General features: G+C 46.4%; 1 pseudogene; it reads left to right on the forward strand.

Moving 5' to 3' along the window:
• Positions 1–6,254: 6,254 nt before the first annotated feature.
• Positions 6,255–6,681, forward strand: LOC142440193 (large ribosomal subunit protein mL42 pseudogene; annotated as a pseudogene).
• Positions 6,682–6,904: the final 223 nt, after the last annotated feature.

The raw sequence follows: 6,904 nt of genomic DNA on the forward strand, positions 1-6,904 counted from the left end.
TGTTAAGGCATTCAACTGTGGGGACCATAACAAACTATGGGCAGTCTTGAGAAGAATGGGAATCCCACAACACTTCACTGTGCTCCTGATGTACTTGAACTACGTGGTTGACAGGCAGCTGTGTGAACTGAACAAGGGAACACCGCATGATTTAAAGTCAGGAAAAGTGTGTGTCAAGAATGTATCATCTCGCCATACTTATTTAATCTGAATGTAGAGCAAATCATCAGAGAAGCTGGGTTATTTGAAGAATTCAGAATCAAGATCGGAGGAAGGCTAGAGGACCTTGGAAGAGAATGTCCAAGATCTTGGTCCGAAGTAGCTGAGGCCACCAAGACCAGATGCACCAAAGACTTTGCAGAAGACTCAAGAGAAACAGCTCTGAGACTATGTGGTACGGTCTCCCACATGGCCTGAGACAACACAACTGTGAGACAGAGAGACAGGTGGGCTAGCCTCCTGGCCCCTGGAAGCAACCACCAAGGAAGCATGGGACTGAGGAGACCAATGATTGTATCCTTCCTGTTTGCTGATCCTGACTTGTGCTAACCTATTTTCTTTCCAAATAAACCTGTTAGGTGTCTCCAGTGGGTAATACCTCAGTTCTTGGCTTCACACGAGAAAGAATTTACGCCAAAGGCTGGTTTGTAATCCAAGTGAGTTTTTATGAAGGAGGGGAGAATTTTCAGGTTTTACAGTCTCAAAGGAGTACATGCTATTTCAGGGAAGCATGCCAGACTGCGTGTATGCCACGCTGGGACTCACAGTTGAATACAGGCAACCTTGTGGGACTGCGCACCCACACATGGTGAACTGAGGCCACATAGTGAGCAGCACTGTACAAGCAGGGGCCAGGAGTGGGCTAAAAATAGAGACCGCCTTCCCACTGCCAGGGTATTTTAAACCTCTGGCTGGGGAGACGTGGTGAAAGGTATTGGTCTACCCCATTGACTGAATTAAGCCCACCTGGTGGAGTCATGAGTTTGGGTCTAGTTTGGGCCTCCCGGGTATAATGGCCATCTGGCTTGGGGCCTGAGTTTGAGCGTGCCCAGTTAAAAGTCTTCATGAGTGACTAATGATCACCTGATTTTCCTTCCCAACCTCATGTAGGGGCCTGTGCAGCCATGGGACGGACAAACCGCTCTATCCCTATCCTAGCTACCTAACAAACCCACTAATTGTGACTGTTGGAGCAGGGGGAGAGGGTGGGGATTGGAGGAAGGCTTAATAACCTGCAATATGCAGATGACACACCCTTGCTTGCTATGGGTGAGGAGAACTTGAAACTCTTGCTGATGAAGATCAAGGGTTGCAGCTTTCAGTATGGATTACAACACAACATAAAGAAGACCAAAATCTTGACAATGTACCAATAGGTAACATGACGATAAATGGAAAAAAGATTGAAGCGATCAAGGGTTTTTCTTCTTGCTTGGCTCCATCATCAATGCTATGGAAGCAGCAGTCAAGAGATGAAAAGATGAGCTGCATTGGGTAAGTCTGCTGTATAAGGCTACTTCAGAGTCTTAAAAAGCAAGGCTCTTCCTTTGAGGACTGGCACCAAGCCATGACATTTTCCATGACCTCGTATGCATACCAAAGTTTGATATTAAACACGGAAAATCAAAAAAGAATCCATGGAGTTGAATTCATAGATGCACCTTCACAGATTAGAAAACCGAGGCATAGAAAAGCTATATCAGTTTCTCGAGGTCACACATCTAGTAAATGTAGGCACCAGTGGGTGCATGATACGTCGATAGATTGTAAAGGCTCCCTATGTTTTCTTTGGGAAGGAAATCATCTGCTCAGCTTTCTGAGATTGGGCTGAGGCTCAGCTGAGCCATCAGCGAGGTATGAAAGTCATCCTTGAAAAAAACAAACCCAAGGTTATTTTGATAGGTGTCAGTCTCTGTTTCCTTGTCTATGACATCAGAATGATGATGAGCATCTTTCTGTCAAATGGGTACTGTAAAGGGGACATTACATTAGACCAGGTACACAGTGTCCTTATTATCCTTCCAATACTGGGTCTCAGCACCTGAGTGGGAGTGTGGAGCTCACTTGGTTCAGCCAGTGTAAATTTCTGGCAGGACCTGGGGTCAAGTGCTGATCTTAGCAGTGCCTTCCCCGCCATCACCTGTCTCCCCCTCAAGTTTTAGTGTCTGCCCCAGTTCTTCCTCTTATTAACCATATGCAAACACAAACCTGACCCGAATAGTCTTCAGTTTTAAATTGCTTTCATTCATGTTTCTGACAAATGTCTGCTCTTTCAGTCATATTTGGGCTTGTTTTCAAAACCACGTGTTCTTGGGGAAATGTGTACAGATAGGACCAAAAAGCTACATGTAAAGCATTGCCCTGTTCACCACTGTTTATTTCTCACAAGGGGCCTAGCTACGTAATAGAGCTTCAAAACCATTTTTGGTCGAATCCCTGAATGAAAAACGAATGAATGATAGGATCCCAGTCGATTTGCTTCTTTTGTTGCCCATTTTCCCTCCAATTTCTCAAAATTTCTACAATGAGCAAGTTATTTCTTAGAAGAAAAGTTTTCAGTTCTTCGGCAAATAAATACACAAACAAGGTGACTAACACAGCCTAGGTTGCGCGGGGTAGGATGTGGGCTCTGGACAGAGCTGCAGACAAGATATTGGCGTGGTGTGTTTGTGTGTGTGTGTGTTTGTGTGTGTGTGTGTGTGTGTGTCCCCAGCCCAGACCCCGAGTCTCCCTCCAGTCATTTCCTCTCACAACCCATGATCTTGGGCTCCAGTATGTGTGCTGCGTGGAAAGGAGAAGCGGGTCCCAGATGTCCTCCTCCCGCTGGGGCGGGTCCGGCTCGGGCTATGTCGGTGGCGCCGCCCTGGGCTCTCCGTCCGGTCTCGCTCCGAGCCCTCCCTCCAGCAGGAGGCTCCCCGCGGGGCGGGCTGAACCAGGACCCAGATCTGCATTCCTCCCGTCACATCCCTGTCCACCCAGGTCCGTGGCCGCTCAAGACGAAAGGAACTGGCGAAGCCGAGGTGGATGTCGCCCTTCCTTTGTTCCCTTGACCTTGACGCACTTCACTCTAGTGTTGGCGGTGCGCAGAGCCCGGCCGCACTGGGGCTGAAAAAGCATGGCACCGTGGGGGGCTCTTGAAGGAGGCACTCGTTCGCACTGCTTTGGTCACCAGCATGACTTCCCTATGGCCGCGACCCTGGGGCTCTTGCTCCGTACTCATTCATGATCAGGTCACCCGGAGCTTTCCACCCGCCGGGGAGCGGAGCGCCACGTGCGTCCACAGTCACGTGGCTGGTGCCCTGGGCCTGTAACTGGGTTGTGGGGAGGGCTTTCCTGTGCGGGGCAGAACCTTGGGGCCAGCAGGGAACCCAAGTGCGAACGTAAAGGGAGAAAGGACTTGCTCAACACTGCTCGCTCAGGAGTCCCCGGACTCCGGACCCAGTGCTCGTCCCGCACCATCGCTCGGTGCAGGGCTCCTGGCGGCCTTCCAGATGTTCTACCTTGGCTCTTGTGACCTTCCACTTGCTAGGACTGTCACTACTGAAATGTATGGTAATCAGATCCGGATCCGAGGTCTTCCACAAAGGTCCCTTACTAGACAAAAGCCCTTCGGAATCCACTGCAGATTTGCAAATAAATGAGCTCCTTAAATCTTCCAAATGACTCTGTAAATTGACTATGAATTCCTTTTAAAGGGGGAAACCTGGAACTGCAGAGAGCAGTTAACTGGATCCAGTTGGAGCCAGAAGTGTATTGAAATCCTAACTGCATTTTACTGATTATAAGGAATGATTTCATAGTTGATGAGTAATCCAGAGTAGGCAAGATCAAAACCCGCCCATTCCCTGCTGTGTGCCTGTGAGTGAAGGACTCAGTTTCCCGGAGCTTCTATTTCTACACCTGAAAAAGAAACATTAAATAGAACTTGCTCTGGTGGGGTCATTAAATAAAGATTAATTAAGGAAATGTCTGCAAATCACTTAGACAGTGCCTGGCACTAATACGTGGTTTCTATTATTCCAAGGTAGGAAAGCCCTGGAAGTGATGGTCAACATCTACATCACACTTCCCGCTGGCTTCACCAGAGCTCAAGGCCTGCCTCTGTGTCAGCTGAGGAAATTAGCTCTGGGAAAAGAGAAAGTGGACCTCATCCTGGCCCACCAAGCCCAGGGTCCACATCCCTGCTTGGAGCAGCCAATGCACAGAGAGGACTGTAAGGCCGGCCACACCATGAGACACCCTCACTGACCCATGGCACTAGGGGACAGCACCGGAGACACTGTGCGGAAAATGTGCCTGGTCTGCCCCACGTACAGAGGGGTGAAACTCAAAGGGAGTATAACAGGGGAGCAAGGGGAGCAAAGTAACAAAGTCCCTGAGGAATCCTGAAAACAGACTTCTGATTCGGAAGACAGGGCTTGGTACCTCATGAGACCAGATTGGAAAATACTCACAGGGCTCAGTAGACAGACCTCAAGTATCTATTGGTTTTGGTTTCTGGTTTTCCCCTTATGTCTATCTATATAAGATAGGCAGGATAAACAATCCTGAGGAGAAAACAACTGGCCAAGATCCAGGGTTGGGGGGAGGGGAGGAGCAGTAGGGAGCCAACAGATTCAGGGATAAGGAAACAACAAGAGATCTAAAATTGATTGCGAGGAGGGCCTATAATGCCTGGTGGGGTTGGATCGAGTACAATGTATCCAAGAGGAATTACTGAGAGTCAAATGGAGGGCGAACATTATAGTGGGACAAGACGAAGGTGAACGGAAATAGAGGAAAGGTGAGGAAGCAAATGCTGTTTATACAGCTATAGCTATAAGCATGTACATATAAATACATTGACATATAATGAAAGAGACAGAGGCCAATGCTTAATATGTCTTATATGTTAAGTATTAAGATAGCAGACAGACGTTGGGCCTGACTCAAGTCCTCCCTAAACACAAGGACACTTTGCTCTAATAACCTGGCACTCTTTGATATTCATCCTCCTGACATGACAACTGAAGACAAAATGGGTGCATACGCAAATGTGGGGAAGAAAGCAGATGGTGCCCAGCTATCTCAAGATATAACATCTGGTATCTTAGAGGCTCTAAGTTAAATGAGCAGCCGTCTATCAGGGAACCAAATAAGCCCACATGGAAGAAGCACACCAGCCTGTGTGATCATGTGGTGTTGTTGGGATCAGGTATCAGGGATCAAAAGATCAAAAACAAGCAATTATATCAATGTGAAAGATTAGGCATCCCCCCACAGAAGGGTTACAAGGAAGGACAATTCAACCAAGGAGGGTACAGTATAGCACCTACACAACACGCACCAGTCCTCTAGTTCCTGAATGCTTCCCCCACTTCCCTCACCACCATGACCTAGTTCTGCCTTACAAATCCGGCTAGACTGGAGTACACACATTGGTACAGACATGAGCTCTCTAACATGGAATTCAGAACGGATAAAAACCTTCAGGAACAGTAGTGGGAGTAGCAATGTCATTAGGTTTGGGTGAGGTGGGAGGAGGGGGAGGGGGAGAAAGGGAGGAGAATAAAGAGAAGCTGATACCAAGAATTCAAGTAGAAAGAAAATGTTTTGAAAACGTTGAAGGCAACATGTGTACAAGTGTGCTTAATACAACTGAATGATGGATTGCTATAAAATTTGCGAGAGCACCCCAATAAAATGATTAATAAAAAAAGAAGAAAGGCAATTCAAAAGTCAGTTGAGTGAATTTGAAAGATGTTTTTCATAATTTGATTTTGTGGTTTTTTTTAAAAGATCCAGACCAAGGGAGGACCAAGATTGGAGACTGGTACCTACCATATGGCTCTAATATGAGTACCCTGCAGAGCTGCAGTGTCCAAATACAGGAGCCGCCAGCCAGGCCCAGTTATCAGGCACATGGAAGGTACCTGGTGGGAATGAGGTGTGTTGTGTTTTACACATCAATTTTAGACACTTAGTATGGGGAAATTACTCTAAAGCATCTCAATAATTGTTTAAATAAATATTGTTTACATATGAGAATGATATTTTACGCAAAATGTGATTAATTTCACTCATTTCTTTGTATGATTTTTCATGTTACTACCAGGAAACTTTTGGCTATTTAAGAAGGGCCTTCACAAGAAGATGGCGGTTTTGCCGTGAGGACCTGTCGAGGGATGAAAATAGATGTGCCTGGAAGCAGATGGTTCAGTTTCTCTTCATCACATCCTTTGCTGTGCCGCCTGATACTCGCATCTCGGTCCCCAATGGCAGTAGCAGCAGTCACATGGGCACTGTCCTGAAACATTGCGTATCGATTTGAAATGGAGTTTTAGACACTGTTTGTCATCAATCTACACCGCCTCTCCCAGAAGACTATAATTGCAAGGCAGAGCTTGCTTGGACATCAGATGGCAGGACAATAGGCACCACCCCTCAGTGGACATTCCACATGAACATGCAAGACCTATTCCTCGGCCAGATCCTGTACCTCATAGTAAAGAAACACACGATCATGTGCTGAAAACTAGATTCGAAGTGAAAGACCAGCCCCTTGAACAAGGACCTAGGATAGAGCAACTTAGCAAAAGGTTCTTTACTACGAAGCACCGTTGGTCTCCTCATGGGCAGTGTCAGAGACATTGTAAGAAGTTGAATCCTCCAAAAGACAGAAGATTTAGAGGTGCTCATTAGGAATCAGAGAGAAATGTTAGCTTTTGCCTCATTTGCCACTTGAGAAAAATATTCAATGTAGTCCCTACTATGTTACAAATAAAGTAATTTTTAAAAAATATATAAAAAGAGAAGGGCCTTCAAAAATTTGTAGAAATCTTTAAATTTCATTTTTCAACAAACTTTTTGATGCTCCTCTGATGCAGCTCACATGACATTTCTGTGGGACAAAGCTGCCCTAGAA

This window comes from Tenrec ecaudatus, chromosome 2 (genome assembly GCF_050624435.1).
Source record: "Tenrec ecaudatus isolate mTenEca1 chromosome 2, mTenEca1.hap1, whole genome shotgun sequence".
NCBI classification, from domain to species: domain Eukaryota; kingdom Metazoa; phylum Chordata; class Mammalia; order Afrosoricida; family Tenrecidae; genus Tenrec; species Tenrec ecaudatus.